This window comes from Nomascus leucogenys, chromosome 15 (assembly GCF_006542625.1).
Source record: "Nomascus leucogenys isolate Asia chromosome 15, Asia_NLE_v1, whole genome shotgun sequence".
Lineage (NCBI taxonomy): Eukaryota > Metazoa > Chordata > Mammalia > Primates > Hylobatidae > Nomascus > Nomascus leucogenys.
This window is the reverse complement of record NC_044395.1, coordinates 29,376,763-29,398,270: the sequence shown is the minus strand read 5'-3', so window position 1 is coordinate 29,398,270 and position 21,508 is coordinate 29,376,763. Positions and strand designations below refer to the sequence as shown.

The 21,508-nt window shown below is 34.5% G+C and overlaps 1 protein-coding gene and 1 long non-coding RNA gene across 8 annotated transcripts in view; one reads left to right on the top strand and one right to left on the bottom strand.

Annotated features, from left to right (window-relative positions):
- Positions 1-21,508, top strand: part of GRIA4 (glutamate ionotropic receptor AMPA type subunit 4) — a 380,722-nt gene that overhangs the window by 10,457 nt on the left and 348,757 nt on the right. The window lies entirely within an intron of this gene.
- Positions 788-9,192, bottom strand: LOC115838589. Its single transcript, XR_004033621.1, has 3 exons — positions 7,059-9,192; positions 1,312-1,316; positions 788-801 (listed from the first exon to the last, which is right to left on the bottom strand). It is a non-coding gene; the product is annotated as an uncharacterized LOC115838589 (long non-coding RNA).

Below are 21,508 nucleotides of genomic sequence, written 5' to 3'. Positions count from 1 at the left end.
TGATCAGTACAGTATTGACAAAATACCCAACATTCAGTGTGACTGTCACAGGTTAACTCTTAATTCTGATATCAAGATGTTTTTCTTAAAGTTACCTCTGTCACAACTTTTACTTACCCCAACAAATATGGACATATTGATTTTTCTATGTGGTTTGTAACCCAGCACAAAAATTTCAGAATCTGAAAAGGTAACACCCCCGTTACTTTATATTGCCAAATTCATGTCACAAATACAACCAAGTGTAAAAACGACTAAATGACTCTTTTAACTGTTATGTAAACAGTGTTGGATGCTTCATTAGTTGGCCAGCCTACATATTTTTATAGCAAAATTATTTTATTTCAGGATGACTGCAGATATTCAAAACTATTTTCCAGAATGCTTCACTTAAATATTTACTGAGCTATCAAGTATTTTCTTTCCATTTTTTTGGGGGGGTCATATTTTTGGATTTCAAATAAATATGGTGAAGACTGTCCTAAAGAACACCATGCTACCTCAAAATTGCTCATTTTTAGAGCATCATCAGGTGCCTCCGACTTAAGAAAACTGTTGATATTGTCAATAAAAAGTTTAATGTTGTGTTAGAAATAAAAGATAAAAAATATTTGAGATGTATTCCTTCTTTCAATAAGCCACTCTATTTTTCCAGAAATAGCAAAAATTATACTATAAGCTGTAATCACTGTTTGCTTATTTTTGTTGCTGATGTTTATTCCAAAATGAGCAGACTTTAAATATATTATGCCATGTGATTTTCCCATTTTTTAAATATTTTTATCTTAAAACTCACACATACTTGTAAAAATTTCAAATACTTCAGAAATCTTAAAAAGTTAGGAAACCCATCTCACGTGCAGAGACACACATAGACTCAAAATAAAGGGATGGAGGAAGATCTACCAAGCAAATGGAAAACAAAAAAAGGCAGGGGTTGCAATCCTAGTCTCTGATAAGATAGACTTTAAACCAGCAAAGATCAAAAGAGACAAAGAAGGCCATTACATAATGGTAAAGGGATCAATTCAACAAGAAGAGCTAGTTATCCTAAATATATATGCACCCAATACAGGAGCACCCAGATTCATAAAGCAAGTTCTGAGTGACCTACAAAGAGACTTAGACTCCCACACAATAATAATGGGAGATTTTAACACCCCACTGTCAACATTAGACAGATCAACGAGACAGAAAGTTAACAAGGATACCCAGGAATTGAACTCAGCTCTGCACCAAGCAGACCTAATAGACATCTACATAACTCTCCACCCCAAATGAACAGAATATACATTTTTTTCAGCACCACACCACACCTATTCCAAAATTGACCACATAATTGGAAGTAAAGACATTTATGCAGCCAAAAAACACATGAAAAAATGCTCATCATCACTGGCCATCAGAGAAATGCAAACCAAAACCACAATGAGATACCATCTCACATCAGTTAGAATGGTGATCATTAAAAAGTCAGGAAACAGCAGGTGCTGGAAAGGATGTGGAGAAATAGGAACACTTTTACACTGTTGGTGGGACTGTAAACTAGTTCAACCATTGTGGAAGTCAGTGTGGCGATTCCTCAGGGATCTAGAACTAGAAATACCATTTGACCCAGCCATCCCATTACTGGGTATATAGCCAAAGGACTATAAATCATGCTACTATTAAGACACATGCACACGTATGTTTACTGCGGCACCATTCACAATAGCAAAGACTTGGAACCAACCCAAATGTCCAACAACGATAGACTGGATTAAGAAAATGTGGCACATATACACCATGGAATACTATGCAGCCATAAAAAATGATGAGTTCATGTCCTTTGTAGGAACATGGATGAAACTGGAAACCATCATTCTCAGTAAACTATCGCAAGGACAAAAAACCAAACACCGCATGTTCTCACTCATAGGTGGGAATTGAACAATGAGAACACATGGACACAGGAAGGGGAACATCACACTCTGGGGACTGTTGTGGGGTGGGAGGAGGGGGGAGGGACAGCATTAGGAGATATACCTAATGCTAAATGACGAGTTAATGGGTGCAGCACACCAACATGGCACATGGATACATATGTAACAAACCTGCACACTGTGCACATGTACCCTAAAACTTAAAGTATAACAATAAGAAAAAAGTTAGAATATTCCTTATTCTCAACACTTGGAGCTAATCAGACTAAACAGTTTGCTACAGATCTTGCCAGACTTTTTTTTCTGTATAGACCTAGAGAAACAGACAGTACTCTAAACATAAGCTTTTAATATATATCTAGAAATAAAAGTATTTAATAAGATAATATTTTATAGCTATATCTTATTAATGGTTTATTTCTGTTAATCATAAAAGCTATTCTTTTGGTTTTTAAGAACTGCTTCATTTTCTTGTACTGCTGCATAACATGCCATTGTATGAAGTTTCTATGATTAATGTATTCAATGCCCTCGGGATCAACATTTAGATTGTTTCCAGGTCTTTGATATTGCAAACTAAACAACAGTAAAACTTCCTGTACCTGAGTGACTATTCCTGCAAGATCAATTCCTGGAGGTGAAATTGCTATATCAAATAATTTAGATTTATGCTTTTAATAAACATTATCATATCTTTTCAAAATATATTTAAATTTACAACAACCAGTATGTGAGAATAATTTTTTTCTATGACTTGCCAACAGTGACGATTATCAGTTTTTTGAATCTTTACTTGTCCTGATGGGTGAGGATGATTTCTCATTGCTGCTTTAATTTACATATTTTTGATTAATTGGGAGGCTTAGACAATTTTCTCTTATTTATCAGATCTGTGTACTTCTTTCTCTGTTCTTTTCCTTTGCAAATGTTCTCTTTTTCGGTTGTGAGAGTGTTTTACATACTATGGAAATTAACTCTTTGTCATACACCTTGTGAATTATTTTTCCACTTTCCCTTTGGCTTCCAGATTCATTGATGTCTTTGGCCACACAAACATTTAAAATTTTTGTTTAGTCAAACTTGTGACTCATTTTCTTTATGGCTTCAGGGTGTTGTGTTAGCATAAAAAAGGCATTCCTAGCCTTACAACTATAAAAATATTATTCTACATTTTTTCTAGCATTTTTATAATTTTTAATTTTATATTTGTAACACTAACTCTTCTGTAATTTATTTTCTTACGTCAGAAACTGATTTTGGTGAGGTTTTTTTGTGTTATTTATTTGCATAAGCTGCTCTTTTAAAAGTGCTTTGAACTTCTACATTTGTGCAAAACTGATGCTTTTTTTTGACTGAATTTGAGCTTGGACAGAAATTCTGCTCTTTATGTTCTGAAGTTCTCCTATTTGTTGTTCTTCACTTATTTACCCCTTTCTGATAGTCTTGCTCCTTCTACTATTTCCTTTTTTTTTTGCTTCTGATTGTCACTCACCACCTGACCAAATCCCCATGCCTCTACCTCCAAAGTACATCACATTTTCACTTTCTCCATCTCTATTTCACCCTCCATGTCCAAATCAATGGTTTTATTTTAATTTTCTTACTTATATAAATTTATGAGGTAGAAATGCAATTTTGTTACATGTATAAATTGTGTAGTGATGAAGTCAGGGCATTTAGAGTATGCTTCACCTGAATAATGTGCATTGTACTCATTAAGTAATTTATCATCATCCACCCTCCTCTAACCCGTCCATTATTCAGAGTCTACAATGTCTATTAGTCCAAACTCAGTTGTCCATGAGTACACATTGCTTAGCTCCCACTTATAAATGAGTATATGTAATATTTGATTTTCTGTGTCTGACTTGTTTCACTTAAAATAATGGCCTCTAGTTCCATCTGTGTTGCTGAAAACAACACAATTTCATTCTTTTTTATGGCCAAGTAGTATTCCATTGTATATATATACCATATTTTCCTTATCCAGTCCTCCACTGATGGACGCTTAGATTGATTCAATGATGTTGCTGTTGTGAATAGCTCTGTGATAAACACACGAGTCCAGGTATCTTTATAATGATTTATTTTCCTGTGTATAGATACCCAGTAATGGGATTGCTGGATCAAAGGGTGGTACTATTTTTAGTTCACAGACTAAAAGTTGTGCTAATTTGCATTCCCAATTGGCACTACTTTAATAATTTCATAATTAATCTCCTGCTTCTGCTTTTTACCTTTATCCATCTACTTAACATATTTGAGCTGGGGGTATCCTTCTAAATTTATAAATCAGAGACTGTTTCTTTTGTACCTAGAACCATCCAATGACTTTTCATTGTTTTAGAATAAAATTCCAACTCTTTACCATGGTCCTGCATGAACTGACTCTTGCCTACTTCTTTGTCTTGTTCACCATTCTGGGGTCCACTCTGGTCTTCTTTCGTCTATGCCCTTGTACCTGCCATTCCCTTTTATTAGACTCCTCCAATACAGTTATTTGCCTAACTAGAGTTTTCTGAACCTTTAAGACTCAGGTTAAATGTCACCATCTCAGAAAACTTTGCTGGCTAACCTCTGTAGCCTAATTTATCCCACATCAAAACATCAATCACTCTATATCACATTGCCAACCTAATGATCATCTTTGTTTCTTTTTATCACAATCTGTAAATATTATTTCCAAATATTTGTTTACCTATTTATCATCCATATTCCCCACTAGAATAAAAACTTTCAGGGCTGTGTCTGACTTTTTAAATGCCCTGTCCTCATAACCTCTCACAATGGTTGGTGCAAAATAGGAATCGGCAAATATCTTTGAATAAATGGAGAAATACGTAGTGAGTTTTCTCTTCATTCATCTTTGGGGCATCCTTCGAATAGCTAACACTTTTCCTGTGTTATATTAGTGAAAAATCAAGTGAAGTATATGAAGACAATGTGATAGTAGATTCAAAATAAATATTACATATTTTCTTTATCATAAGCATTTTTTCTCATTTGTTTCCATTAAATTCAATTTAACATATGAGCTGAATATAGAGAAAATATATACTAGAAGTTAGGACTGTTAATGCTAATTGATGCACATTGTGCTGGTCAGATTGCACTTTGATAAATTTAAATCTGGTAGAAGATAAATTCTAGGTGCATATAACATTTAGTGTTTGCTGACAAAAGAAGTTGAAAATGCTGATACAAACCACTTTCAAAGTAGGAGAAAGCCCTTTTGGGAAGCCCAGGTGAACTAGCAAGCACACTCAGGAGAATCCCATCTGTTCAGACATTGGCTGCTTCCTCAGCACTTCCTGGAACTAGGAAGCTCTTGGAAAGAGAGGGTTAGAGTCAAATGTATAACGTTATTCCTTTCAGTTCTTGATCATCTACATTGCACCTTCTATGGTAAATCTCAAGAGCAATTTGTTAGTTTCCATAACCCTTTATTCCCTCCTTATTTGAAATTAGGTTATCCTGGGTTAATTACTTAATCTTTAACTATGTATACAGTCTTACCTAGGCAAGTTTGAAAGGGAATTCATCACTTTTTGTTCCAAAAATTTAACATCAATACAAAGTGATCCCTTTTGTCCTCCCCAAAAACATGCATGTCTCCTGCTTTCTTAATGGGAAGTCTGTTAAGTCAAAATGTTACTTTCTTTTCTCTGACAACTAGGAAGCTCATTTCCAAATTTACTATTTAGTAATAACATTACTCCTCATTTTAAAAAATTTTCGTTGGTTTTACATCTTTGATTTTTCTAAAATCATATAATATATGTATATGTATATGTATAATATATGCATACAAGTATTTCATATAGAATATACATACCTTTAGACTATGCACATTATTTTTGGAAAAGTAGCACAGAGATACTGTGATTATAAATTTAAAAATGTCTGTGTGATATCCCATTCAACACAGATGTTGGTCAGATTTTGCTTAAATAATCAAATTTCCTTTTTGGTAGTCTCTGTATCTTGTATATGCCTTGGAAGATAGAGACAGAGGCAGAGAGACAGAAGGACATGTATAGACAGATAGATAGATAACCTGTCAACACTGTTAGACTGTGAGTTCCATGACAACGAGGATGATACCATATTAAAAACTCTATCATGAAGGCTTGTTACAGTGTCTGGAACATTAATGTTCTGTACTCATATGTTTGCAGACTGTTGGAGGAAGTAGGGGAGAAAGAGAAACTGTTTCTTGATTAGATATCTATAACAATAAATTCTTAGCCAGAATTGAATAACACAAAACAAATCTCGTTAATTTTCTTATGACTCACACTCATCACATTTTTAAAAACAGATATCACACATCCCTTTAGTGATTTCCCAAGCTAAATAACATTTCTTTACATAACACAGTTTCTAAAACCTTTAACATCCAAATTCTGGCATTCTGGATGTCCCCTGGACTTATTGAAATTTTGTTAAAATATAGTAACTTAAATTAACTCCCACAATACACTCCTGTTGATCAGTATAGAATTAAACTCCACATTCCTGACACTCATGATTATGGCCTGACCTGATCTGTCTGGATGGGAATATTACTTCCAATTATTTAGGCATTGTACATATAAAGAGTAGCCCAAGATTATTTGGGTCTTACTTATTCAGTTACATCATTATATTGGTTCCTGTTAAGTATATGCTCACACTCTGCTCTTTTTTCCACACGAATTGCTACAAATTAACCTCTCCATAGAACATTTTTAAAAATTCACAGTTAAAAATATTTTTTATGTTCACTCTTAAATTTTAGTTTGTTTGGAAACATCTAGACCGTCCTCAATCTTAATTCAGCTGGCTATAAACTATTTTAAATTCTGTGGGACTCTTTACTACATTATTATCCATATTGCTGATTAAAATGCAGAAAAGGTTGTGATATAGGATAGATGTGGATGATGCCAGGATATGAATCAATACATTTTAGGTCCGTGTGGGGAGTTAAATGTGGATTCTTTTAAAAATAATTAATTTGATCAAATTTCTCCTTAATGTCCATAACAGTTGCCATTTCACTACACTGGTAAATTTTTTTAAAGTAAAACAAACATAAGGGCCATGAAATCTTGGGGAAATATTTCAATGCAACTACATTGGATAAAGGAAAACACACACATACACCCTGCATTCATATTGAAAAGAAAGGACAAAAGATATATAACAGATAACTCACATTGGAATAAATAAATAAGCCCAGTAAACAAACTATAAAGTATATTTAACCTTAATAGTCAGAGAAAAAAATTGAGATACACAATTTTACATAATAAATTAGCTAATTTTGGTGGTAAAGATGAAGAGAATGTTAAGTCACTCAAGATAGCTGGGACATTTAAAATTGATACAAAGCCTTTGAAAATCAATTTGTAACAATTTATCAAAAGCCATTGAAATTGTGAATCATTTGACCCCATGAATATAGGAAAACCTCTAGAGATGAAAATTCCATTAAAGCATTACCTAGCGATATTTAGTTGGGGAATGGTTAAATTAATTAAGATCCAGCCAAGCTGCTTAAGGAAGTCTGTTGATCATGAGAGTTCTCCATCTGACTTGTGCCAACAGTTCTAGATTCAGGAATTTTTTATGTAGACTATACGCTTTTATTTTTATTTTTATTTTTTTGTTTTATTTTCTTACAGAGGGGCCAGGGTCCTGGTAGAAAAATGTTCTAGTCAGATGCAAAAAAAAAAAAAAATGTCCTCAAAATGTAATACTGATTTATGGAGCTCATAGAGCTAGTCGAGAAATTTTTTAAAGCGTGAGTTACTTAGAGGAGCATAGATATTCCACACAAGTCCTGGCTGATGTCCAGGTAAAGATAGGTGCATTGTTTGTCTTGTGCAGATATTTGGAAATTCTATAAATGAATGATACAGGAAAACACTGCTGTTCATTTTACCCCAATGTTTTCTATTTCCTTTTCTTCACCTCTCATAAGGTGTTGGGGGGAAATTCAGAAATTATGTGACAATCTGCTTGGTCTTTGAAAGACGCATGAGATTCTGCTATACTCTAAAGAGAAAGAAAAATATTTCAGGCAGAGAAAACAGCATTACAGGAAAAAGTATAAGGTGTATAGATGACATTGGAGAACGATAATGCATCTGGAGAATAGAGTAGGGGTAGGGGGGATGGCAGGTGGTGGAGTGGAGGGGTTGGGAGAGGGACTGGACACACTGCAGAGGCAGGGAGGGGCCTTGTAAACTGCCCTGGAGGATAGGATAAGGATGTTATGCCATATTCTTCCACAGAAGACAGCAAGAATTATTTTAAGCAGTCTATAACATAATTATATTTGTGTGTTAAAAAGACTTCTAACAGCACGTTTCATCATTCATGTATATAGCAAAATGTGGCTCCTTTCCCATATCAAATACACTAAGAAGCCGTTTCCTAGACAAGGAATGCTATTTTGTTACTTGAGTTGCTGTTTGTAAAACCCGTTATTGTATGTAATTCTGCTCACTGTTTTTCAGCAAGAACTGTTAGTTCTAGCAACAAATACTTAGCTTATCATTGCAACCATGTATCTTCCGAACTGCAAACCAAGTAGGTTATAATAAACAGGTTGGAAAAGAGCTGGCATTTGGTGGGAGGAAAGTAAACCAAAATTAAGCACCTTTTATAATATGCATAGAGGCAATAAAATCTCCCTACAGATTAATATAGATGCCGATAGAACACTATATAGTCTATTACTGATTAAATATCAAGCATCCCCCACCTTTTTAAAGTTATTCTTGATAGAGGTTAATTATTTAATTTAGTTGGCACAAATAAGAATCTGTACTACAACTGTGACTTGCCACTCAATCATATATTACAGAGTAATAAAAACTTGTTAAAAAATGAGTTGAACAATTGCAAGATTAAGATAATAATTAGTACAATTACCATCATATATATGTGTGTATATGTACACACACACAAACACACACACACACACACACACACACACAGAGCCTGCCAAAGGGAAAAATACAGTGAGATAGTAACATAAATAATTTGCAAGATATGGTTATTCCTTCTCTTCAAAATAATGAATTATGAATTTTCATGTGCATACCTTTGCCACCATTATTTGCAAATTCATTTCTTAAAAATGAAAATACAGCAAACACATATAGAGTTCAGAATAATTTATAAATCACTATATTTGTTATGCATCATATATCAGACCTTTCACGTACATATAAAATATATACATGCTGATATGGTTTGGCTGTGTCCCCACCCAAATCTCATCTTGAATTGTATTTCCTATAATCCCCATGTGTCATTGGAGAGACCCCGGTCGTTGGAGTTGAATCATGGGGGTATGATAGTCAGTGAGTTCTCATGAGATCTGATGGTTTTATAAGGGGATTTCTCTCTTTGCTCGGCACTTCTCCTTCCTGTCTTCATGTGAAGAAGGACGTGTTTGCTTCCCCTTCCACCATGATTGTAAGTTTCCTGTGTCTCCCCAGCCATGTGAAACTGTAGTCAATTAAACCTCTTTCCTTTGTAAATTACTCAGTCTCGGGCAGTTCTTTATAGCAGTGTGAGAACAGAATAATGCACATGCTTTTAGCATTTTATTCTTTATTTCACAAAATTTGCTAATGATTGTATGTTATAAAAACAAAGTCAGTGTGAAAATAAGTCTCATTTTATAGAATTGATAAAATCGCAGATTAGAAAACAAGTTTCAATATTTTTATTGAGAGGACATTGTTGCTAAAATAGTATTTTATTTTCAAAACAGCAATGTCTTAACCTCTTTATATTTAGAAAACCCCATCATCTCAGCCCAAAATCTCTTTAAGCTGATAAGGAACTTCAGCAAAGTCTCAGAATACAAAATCAATGTGCAAAAATTATATTGTATCATATTTTAAAGGGCCAGTCTGGGCAAGATGGTGAAACCTCTTCTCCACCAAAAAAAAAAAAAAAAAAAAAAAAAAATTAGCGTGGCTACCACTGCTATATAGTCCCAGCTACTCAGGAGGCTGAGGCAGCAGGATCCCTTGAGCCCAGGAGTTGAAGGCTGCAGTGAGCTATGATTGCACTCCAGGCTGGGTGAAAAAGTAAGACACTGTCTGCAAAAAAATAAACTAAAAATAAATAAGTAAATAAATAAATAGGGATACTTTCCATTTCCATTTAGTGATAGTAATACTCCAGCTTTTCAAAATTATTAGACTGCAGGCAATGGGCTATTAGGCAGAATAGCTAAATGATGAATATTATTATATGGCTATTAAACTCATGATTTAGAGATTTTTATCATATGGGAAATATGTAAGATATAATGGTGAGGGAAAAAGATGGATTCTTTTTTGATTGCAATTTCAAAAGAACAATAATATATAAAAGAGACTGAAAATACTATATTCAAATGCTGATAGTGATTATTTTTCTTTTGTGTTATAACGCAGAATTTCCATTTTTAATGTATACAGTTCTAAATTTTTACATGTTTACAAAGAGCACATATTAACACTTTTCCTGATTCATAATATCTAAATAAAAGAAAATGTGGTGATTTTGTTACAAAATGTTGAATTTGTCTTCTGTGTCCAAAGGAACAGATAAACTAAGGGGATCTTTTGGCATTTTAGTCATTATCAGCGTTTGTTGTCTAAATATCTTGCCCACTTGGTAATTGCCACGTTTGATCTCTTTGGTTACATACTTCCATTAATTTAAAATGAAAATAAGCTTTAATGAACTAAAATTATCATCATTACATTTGCTTACTATAGCTCATTAAAAAAGCCAAGAAAATTTGTGATTACAAGCATTTGTCATCATCAATTGAAATCTATAACTTACCAACCATATCTTATTTTCAATTCTGTATAAAAGACAGTAGCTGCATGAGTGAGCTGGTGGCTCTTGGCCATCTGGTCACTTTCTTTAGGTAGTTTTTTCTGACCACCCCAGATTGATTTAGGCTCCACTTTGCTATGATCTCAAGGCACCTAGGACTTACTTACCCTACTACATGATATTATTATTTGCACTCCCCACAATGAATGACTGGAATGCTATTGTATTTGTGAGTAAATTCCTAGTGCTTGACTCATGGCTCAATGCCTGGCTTATAATATCATTAAATTAACACCCACTAGGCTAGGCGCAGTGGCTCATGCCTGTAATCCCAGCACTTTGGGAGGCCAAGGTGGGTGGATCATGAGGCCAGGAGTTCAAGACCAGCCTGACTGATATGGTGAAACCCCGTCTCTACTACAAATACAAAAATTAGCCAGGCGTGGTGGGCCTGTAATCCCAGCTACTCAGGAGGCTGAGACAGGAGAATCACTTGAACCTGGGAGGCGAAGGTTACAGTGAGCCGAGATTATGCCACTGCATCCCAGCCTGAGAGACAAGCAAGACTCCTTCTAGAAAAAAAAAACAAACCACTCTCTAAATATGTGGATATGAAAATGAAGGGATTTAAGAATTGATGGTTATATATTAGTGTTTTAATTCAATTTTTGAGTACCCAAGTAAGGCATTAATGAAAAAAATGATTAGTAATTTTTTTTAAAAAAATTTAAAAAATTAATTAAAAAATGGAAAAGTTTTTAATGAACTTCCTCATCTGAGTAGGTGAACTGGTGAAGGATCATAAAGATCATTACTCATTCAAACACATTGCCTTCAAGATTTAGAATCTAAGAGTCCTATAATGAGAGTCTTCAAGTGAAAGGGACAGTCATACAATCTGTCCTCCATCCTCCCTCTGAGTTCTTATGTCTCATGCGGATTATTTCACTTGAATTATGCTAGGATGCCTGTCCATGAACAGGGACATCACAGCTCTTTATTTAAAATTCTCGTCTAAACCCCAAAGATTCTTTCTCACTTCTACTCCCCACCTTGTTTATTACAAAGTATCTAGACTTACTAAAATCCTCTCACTTTTACCCAAAGACAATTTTTCTGTGTCTAAAGTAATATTTCACTCTAAGGACATAGTTCTCTTTGCTCCTAAGTAGCTCACAGTCTAGTGAAGACCACCGAAAATCTCAGTGCAATGTGAAAAAAGCTGTGATTATATTGGGAAGGAGGCAGCCAGCCCCACTTGGGCTAGTGCATATATCGATAATGTACTTTAAAAGATGTTCTCTCTTTTCATGAGCCAGAAGGATAGCTTGGCTATCTCGAACAAAACCGAAATAAGAGAAGAAAGAAAAAGACTGTTCATTACCCAGACTAATTTGATTAATGAAGTAAAATTGGACCAATTTACTTAGATGTCAGAATTTATATGGAGAGAAATGAGCAATTAAATAAAACAAAATCCTTTGGTAGCCCCAGATTAGACTCAACAACTGTGAATCTGAACCACTCACATTGTCTCATAGATAACAAACTACTTATCACTTCTATATTATACATTCCTTATGCATCTGTGTGTGTTTGCTACCAAGTTATTTGCCCCTGTTAATATGCAGCTTCTTTAGTGTTCAACTGTAATTTTAATTAACTGAATGTTCATTTGGCAACTGTCTTGCTTTCTTTGCTGTGCCACATACTTTATTGAAAAAAAAGTCAGACTTGATATTGGGCCTTACAAAGCTTATAATATGCTGGAAAGACAGAAGCAACTTGTTATGAAATAAGACGATAAGTATGTGTTAAATTAGAAGGTGGTGTGCATTGTATCACAATTGCCGAAGAAATACTATTAGGAGGGGCCAGATTTTATAAAAATAAGACTTAATAAAGTGGAGTTTAATCTTGAATGAATGAGGAGGTCAAGGAGGGGTATAAAAGAGTGTTGAAGATAGCAAATAAAAAACCCTAAGCTACAAAAAGGGATGAGGTGGCAGAGGAAAGCATCTCATTGGATATGAATGAATAGTGTTGGAGGGAGGGAAAACAGGTGGGGAGAAGCCTAATTATAAATTCAAGACTTTAGAAGCAAATAAAATAAAAGTTTGAATTTGATAACAGGGATGGTTTGGACAGGGGATTGTTAATTCAAGGACCGTAATTCTGTCATGGGTATGCAGTATCAATTTAGAGAATAAAGAGGATAGACATGAGAAAGTGAAATGGACTGAATTAAAGTCTTACTCCTCTCTCATCTCTCAGCATTTCTTATTGTTCTGGGTTCTCTTCAGTCTAAAGTTTTAGCTGACTCCCCATCTCATCTCCACATAAGAACCTCTACTCCAAATATGTCTGTTTAAACTTCCACTTTCCCAGTTTCAGAGACCATAGCACTGCTTTAATGTCTGTTCCCATTTTTTTCGTTTGTAGAAACACTTCCGTTCTTCCAAACTTGGCTCTTTGGTGTAGAAGAGCATGGCCTCTGGAGCAAGGCCTGGATTCAGCACCCAGCTTTGCTGTTCATTAGCTATGTGAATTGTTGACAAATTAATCATCCTCTTTGAGTTTCAAAGTTATAAATTAACGGGAACGACAACTTGCCTTGATTTCACTAGAAATATCTAAAGCAATGTGCATTAAAATACATCATATAGAGTGTTTAGGGGCCAAGCATTGTGGCTGACTATAATCTTAGTGCTTTGGGAAGCTGAGGCAGGCAGACCACTTGAAGCCAAGAGTTCAAGACTAGCCTGGGCAACATAGTGGGACCCCGTTTCTCCAAAATAATAAATAATTAAGAAGAAAGAAAAAATGTTGTAAAAAGTGTTAAAAGTGTTTAGGCATGGACCTCTAAGCATTAATATAACCACAGTAAACACAGAAATAATAATTTGTATCATTCCCTGAGCCTCATGTATACAAAATAAAATGCACACTTCAATGGCTGATGGAGGTGAGAGAAAAGGGGTCTTGAGAATTGTAACTTGGGAAGATGGTGCTGTTCACCAGGAAATACATATGAAATAAAAGGTCCTAAAGCAATGTTATGAGTTTGTTTTGGAGCTGACTGAGTTAGCTGTCAAGTGTATCATAATGTTTTATGTTTTATTTTCTATGTTATCAGAAAGGTAACTTCTATAGGTGCTAATGACTCAATGAATTAGTGCCATTTGAAAAGATGAATTTATTATGCCATTATATGGATTTCTGTTTGAAAATGAACTTAAATTCAAAAGATTCATTTTTTAATGTGCATGTGTTTCACAGCTGACAATGTTGGTATTTCTTAGAAGATTTATACATATTTCTTTTTTTGTTGTTTTGTTTTGTTTTTTGAGACAGAGTCTCGCTCTGTCGCCCAGGCTGGAGTGCAGTGGCGCAATCTCGGTTCACTGCAAGCTCCGCCTCCCGGGTTCACGTCATTCTCCTGCCTCAGCCTCCTGAGTAGCTGGGACTACAGGCGCCTGCCACCACGCCTGGCTAATTTTTTGTATTTTTAGTAGAGACGGGGTTTCACTGTGTTAGCCAGGATGGTCTCGATCTCCTGACCTCGTGATGTGCCCGCCTCAGCCATCCAAAGTGCTGGGATTACAGGCATGAGGCACCGTGCCCGGCCTGAAGATTTATACATATTTCTACATATTTATTTTTTGTCAAATTCAAAGAAACTGATTTTAAAATGTCAATTTACAATCTGTTCAGTAGACTATGAGCTTCTTGAGGGCAGGGTCTATATCTATTTTTCCTTTATATCCCCTGAATATAGTTCATAGCACAGTATATTTGTTGTAAACTCTTAGTAAAAATTGTAGTAAACCCTTAGTAAATATTTCTGAATGCAAATGTGCATTATTATTCAAGCTGTGAATCTGCAGATCAAGTGTAATTGCACTGGAGTTTAGAGACTACTAAAGAAAAACAAACTTATCTTCCATGACCATGCTTTTTTATCAGTCTCTAGATGTAACTCATTAGAATAATTGAAGGCAAGTTTAGGAATCTCTAGAACCACAGAAATACAAATTCTACATTCTTAAGACCTGTATTTCAGACTTAGTTAAATAACAATATCAGAATCACAGACCTGGAAGAGACTCTCTGAAATCACATAAACGACAACCAGTTTACTATTTACAAAACTTTTCCGTTAAGCCTATCCTAATGGAGCCTCAAAACCTTGCTGAGAAAGAACTAGAAATGACCTGGAAACTGAGACTTTTAGAACTAACCTGGTGCTTAGTGCACTTAAGTAAAAAACAGTTCCTTCCACTTCCCAGATACCATGACATTAGGCAGGTTACTCAACCTTCCTAAGTCTCAGTTTACTGATCTTCAAAACAGAGTCAATAGTAGTAACCTAAAGGGCTGCTGTGAGCTTTTGAAAAACTTGCTTGTGGCCAGGCATGGTGGCTCACGCCTGTAATCCCAGCACTTTGGGAGACTGAGGTGGGCGGATCACAAGGTCAGGAGTTCAGGACCAGCCTGGGCAACATGGTGAAACCCCGACTCTACTAAAAATACAAAAATTAGCAGCATGTGGTGGCACGCACCTGTAGTCCCAGCTACTGGGGAGGCTGAGGCAGGAGAATCACTTGAACCTGGGAGGTGGAGGTTGTAGTGAGCCAGGACCGCACCATTGCCATTGCACTCCAGCCTGGGTGACAGAGTGAGTCTCCAACTCCAAGAAAAAAAAAAAGAAGAAAGAAGGAAAGAAGGAGAGAAGGAAAGGAAGGAAGGAAGGAAGGAAGGAGAAAGGAAGGAAGGAGAGAGAGAGAGACAGAAAGAAAGAAAGAAAAAGAAAGAAAGAAAGAGAGAAAGAAAGAAAGAAGAAAGAAAGAGAGAAAGAAAGAAAGAAAAAGAAAAACTTGCTTGTAAAGTGCTTAACATAGTATCTGCTGCATGTACCAAGCTATTCCTATGAATACTTTACTACTTGCCAAAGGACCCTCAACCAGAAATCAGACTGTAACCCAAGTCTCTGTTTACAAATTATATGATTTTTACCTATTTAACTAAAGCCATGCTTAAGAGTTGGCCATTTTTAAAACTTCAGATTCTAAAAGTCCCAAAATTTCCCAAGTTGCCTGTATTATTTTCTGGCTTTGCTGCATGATTTTGAAAATAAAACATTGTCAGTTATATTCTAGGTTTAGGTGAATGTCAGAAAAGCTTTAGAAAATCCATTCTAAAAAGTACACATTCTGTAGAGTTTGCCCCAATATTTTATGAAATGATTTCAGGGTATGTAATTTGGGAGTGGTGTTTGAAGACTATGGATACTGTTGTCTATGTAACTATGATGATAACACTTCACATATGTATGGTATTTCACAGTGTTTCAAAAACGAGGCACTAATAAATTTGGTGATACACAGTGTTTCTGGTAAGTGTATTGACAGTTAAAACTACAACTTTTCTTTCTTAAGTATTTGCAATAAAATGTAGTAGTCTTATATTTAAATATTCTCCTCTAAAATAATAGTATTAGAGACTTTAAATTATCTTTAATTTTCCTTGGAATACAAAATAGTACTGGGGAAATTAACCTCTCTATAGGAAATTAACTGCCTAAGAGTAAAATAACATGTCAGTATTTGAATTACAAGCATACTAGGAAACTTTATCTTAAATATATAATTCGTGACTTGGAAGAAAAAAGTCAAGGTTAGAAGAAGAAAGACAGTGTAAAGATCTGTATTAGTGCTGATAAATGGTAGTTCCATAGTAACTGTCAAGCATAAGAATATATATTTTTCATTGGTTTTCCTTGAGAAGTGGCTAAATAAAATTGAAATAGGAATGTAGAAATTACATTTTTTTTTTTAGGGAAATACTCTGAAGGACATTTTTTAATTTCTGTGGGACTCACAGGGGTGAGTCTTGTCCTGGATTCATGCCATTTCACAAATCATTAGAGGCATGAGAAGAGGCTGCTCCTGCCCGCCTGCCCGGGCTGTGGCCTCAGTCCATGCAGAGCTTCCAGCTCTGAGCATCCCAACCAAACGGTCCCTTTCAGTGACCCTCATCATCACTGCACTGGAAATTGTGTTAGTGATTAAGGACAGACTTTGGCCTTGAATATGGAGCAATATGAACACATTTTCACTTAGAATTTAAATATCACAATAAATCCTAGCCTCATATATTTTAACTGTTTTCTATAAACCTTGTTCTGAAATAAAAATAAGATACTCAATGTCGTTTAGAAATAGGAACTTATAGAAGATAATCTCTGTAACACTGATATGGAATGCTGCCAGAAGACCTAGAGAGCTGAATATTTCATATGAACTCAGAGGTAGCATTGCCTCCCAATTCTGTTTCCATGCATGTGTGCAGCAAGAACTCAAAACACTTTCTTTTAGTTATCAAGTGTATTTATAATCCATGAGCATGAAACAGATAGATTTGTAATACAAAATAAGGAGCTTCCAATACAAAAAGAATAAAAGACAAGTACCTTCTTGCTTTCCATCAGTTCAGTTCTTATTAGATGATTTCTCAAATTGGATGTCTAATAGTATAACATTTTCATGTTTATTAAAGACAGGTATTGTTCATGAAATGTACATTTTAAGGCAATGGGGAATCAAAATTGCAAAAGTGGGAATAGTATAATATTCTATACTTCTCTCATAACTTCCCATCACTTTCATTTTTATCCCTCAAGAATATCTTGCCATTTTACATTTTGTTCAAGGTCAGACTCTTTTAAAGTTCAGAGTGACTTTTTATTCAAAGTCTCATTTACTTTCCTCACCCTACCTGACACACATACCAAATCAAAACATTGTATGTTTTTATCATTTTCTTTTCTCCATAGACATAATCACCCAAGTGATCTCTACAATTCCAGGCCTAAAATAGAAAGGATTTCCACCACCTCTCCCTTTTTTCCCTTGTGTTCGCAGGTTTTGGAAGTCCATTTTCTAAAGTCTAGCCTCATTTAATGCAGCCATATGGTGATACTTCCTCACTGGTGTGACAAGGTCATTGTTAACATATGCTTTGGAAAAAAAGGATGCTTATTTAATCCACGAGCTCTTTGTAAAGGGAAATCATAAAATGATGGCATGGAGTGACAGTATCCCTCAACAGTGAACCAATTCAAATAAACCACAGAGGCAAAACTGCCCAGGTCTAACTGCACTTGGCTAGAACTGAATCAGTGTAGTGTGTGTAGCTACCATCAAACCATCCCATTTCCCTCAGTCTGATGTGTTTGAATTTTACCACATAATCATTCAATCTGCTGCCTTTTCAGTTGGTTTTAACAGAACAATTACCTCAGCATGTTGCAATACAAAATGATTTTAGTGATATTGTTAATCTAAAATCTCAAGTAGGGGACAGAGAAGAATTTATAAGATTAAAACTCTACCAAATGCTGCTTAACTTAGATATTTTGTGCTCTCCGTTATTGTGGAAAAAATAAACAACCATTTAAAAATAGTTTTATGAAGCCAGATAATTTTAATGATATGAGGTATGAATAGAAGCTTTGTTATCCTTAACACTAGAAGTGAAATACATAATTATCTTAATACATTTCATCATATTAACAATAGAATTCTACGCCTGTCACCTTTAAACAATCCTTTTGCTTACAATAACATTAAATAAAATTTTATTATAATTGCCATTTAAAAAGTAATGCTTTTAAGTTGGATTGAATTTCTCTGAGGAATAGTATCACTAGATTTAGTGCACATTGTGTAAGATGAATTATCTCAGGAAATAGGTTTGCATTTGTTAGCACAATTTTTTGTAAATATTCACTGAGTGCCTACCGTATGCATCATACCATACTAGGCACTGCAGAGAATTCAAAGAAAAGTCAAATAAATACTCTGCCCTCATAAAATTTGTAGTGTTGTAGGAGAAATAAAACATGTAAATAGATAGTTAACATGTAGACTAGAGAGTGGTAAATACCTGCATGTTTTAGGACATATTTTAGGAGAGTGTCTCCTGCATGTTTCAAGGACAGAGAAATTTCCAAGCTGGGAGACTATGACAGTGAATCTTTGAAACCTAAGCAGATTTTTAATAACTCATATTTGAGGGCTATTATAGTATATTTTTACCTTAACAAGTAGGTAAAAGAAAATATAATTTGAACATAAAGATTCTTAAAAGCTAAGCCTAGGTGCAAATGACCATGAAGGAGGATGGCTTATCACCGATCAAGAACTGGTTGCAAGTTAACATAGATTATCTGAGTCTAAATTCTTTTTTAAATTCATTCATGTATTTTTAAATTGACAAACAAAAATTGTGTATTTTTAATCATGTACAACATGATGTTTTCTAAATTCTTATAATGGCATATTTTGCTACTAATACGTTATGTACATTTGAACTAATGTCACAGTGTTACCTGATAGATGACACAGGTTGCTTTTTCTGATAGAACTAAAGTAGTTCTTAATGCTGGGATCTGCAAGAATGCGATTATGAAAAACTTCCCAGAAAGAAATCCTGAAGTTGTCAGCTGGAACACTAATGGAAACCATGCATGGTGATTGATGTTAAACCAAAGTAGCAGGCAGGTCATGCTGACAGGAACAGTGAAAGATGGAGTAAAAGAGATGGATCAGAAACATTGTGTTCAACTACAGGCTAACAAGGCCTGGAGCATCCACAAACAAAGCCCAAAAGCAGAGTGTCATTGCAGCTACCCTGAACCTGCTGACAACTGCATTCTCTAGATCATATTGTTTTATTCCATAAGTAATACATACATCACTTTTAAATAAATATGATCAGGGCAAAGTAGTGATGTTTTCAAATACAGATTTTTCTCATCTGGAATCTGCGCCTTAAGAGGTGTGTGTGTGTGTGTGTGTGTGAGTGTGTGTGTGTGAGTGTGTGTGTGTGTGTGTGTTTTCTCCATACTAGTTTCTCCCACAGTAGTGCATATTATTTGCACTCCTTTTTAAATAACATATATGCCAATTTAGCATTTTTAATTAAAAATCACTATTCTCCATTTACTCTATTTCAATGTCTCTTCATTGATCCTAGTTTTTTACAATTTTGCCTTTATAATACCTCAAATTTACCATCATTCTTTCACTTTATCTGTACTCTTAGGGAATTACTTTATTTCTTTTTCTGTCTTTCCTTGAATGATCAGAGCTCACTCACTGTCTCTTCCTTCCTCTAGCTTTCCCAAGATAACATTTATTCTTTGTTTTCCTTCCTTATCATCCTTTACTTTTTTATTAGTGATGTTGCCGACAAATCCTTTTCTATTACCTAAGCTATTTTCAAATCAGTGTAGTACACGTAGGAGACAATCAGCAAACATTTCCTTAAATACTCAATATTTCAGTAGCATGTCTTCATTTTCTCTTAAAACGATGAACCAACCAAGAAAGGAAATAAACATAAAGCCAAAAATGCATCTTATTTCCCTTTTACTTGGAATGGGAATACTTACTTAATCACATTAACTCCATGGGGAGGAGAGAATATTCATGCTATGTCAGATCTAATTTAGTGTTCCTACTCTTTCCAACTCTGAATTGAGCATTTCTGCATTCATTAAGTTCACTGATTTACTTTTGGGATAAAAGTAGAAACATAAAGTTGGTGAAGGGACACGTACAAACGCGAAATATATTTTAAAATTCTTTTTAAACAGATGGAATTAATTTTATGACTATAAGTTAGTTTTATGACAATATTTGAATAATAGCTGTAAAAGGGATCTGAGGTCTCTTGCCATATGAAGATCTCAGCATCGCAGTCATATTTCCTATGCATGACTAGAGTCAATTATTTCTTGTATGTCACAGTATTTTTGAAAATAGAAATAATATTAAATGAAAAAATACAAAGAATTTTTCTAAGAAAAATTCAAGATATCTTACATACTCAATGTAATATTTTACTTCAAAATCATACCCTGTACCTTTTTAATTTACAATGATGTTGCCATTATACTTTTCACATTAAAATAAAACCATGATCATTATAAACTAATTAGGAGGTATCTATAAATAATGTTGTTTCTTTTACCAGGAAAATTAAATTACTTTCCTAAAGTGACATGATGCAGTTTCAACACAGCTGAAACTATTGATCTATATCTTTTTAGTTAGTGTCCAATGTTCTTCCATTGTTCCACAGTAACCTTACTGATATAAAAGTAGTAACAAATCATAGACTTTGAATAGAGCAGTAAACACTACACTTTTCACAGCCCCTTTTACAGATTACATCTTAATTTCCTCTGAAATATGAAAATGACAATGAATACGTGTTTCCTATTTTTTTATGCTGCTTATATCTTGGCAGCATTTGTCCTACTTGTAATGATTTTTTAAATCAGTAATAAATGATTAATGGGAAAAATAAGTAGATAATATTTTTATTATGAGAGCATCAACATTTATATTAATTAATAACTATATTTGAGCTTTTGAAATACAATCTAGTTCATTTCTGACAAATGATCTGATGCAGATGTTTCCCTAACATTCAGAAAAGGAAAATAAAGGAAGACATTTGCTTACTTAAAAAGCTAGACGTTTCATAAGAATTTCAAACCCCAAAAATGCAAAACAAGAAAATTAATTTTAAAAAACTCATTATTTTTCTTGTATTTTCAGAATTTCTTAGCAACACATTTACACTTTGTGGCTAATTTGGATGTATATTTTTAATTACAAAATTAATGTACCTGGGGGTAGACAATTTGAAAAATGCAGTTATAACAAAACAAT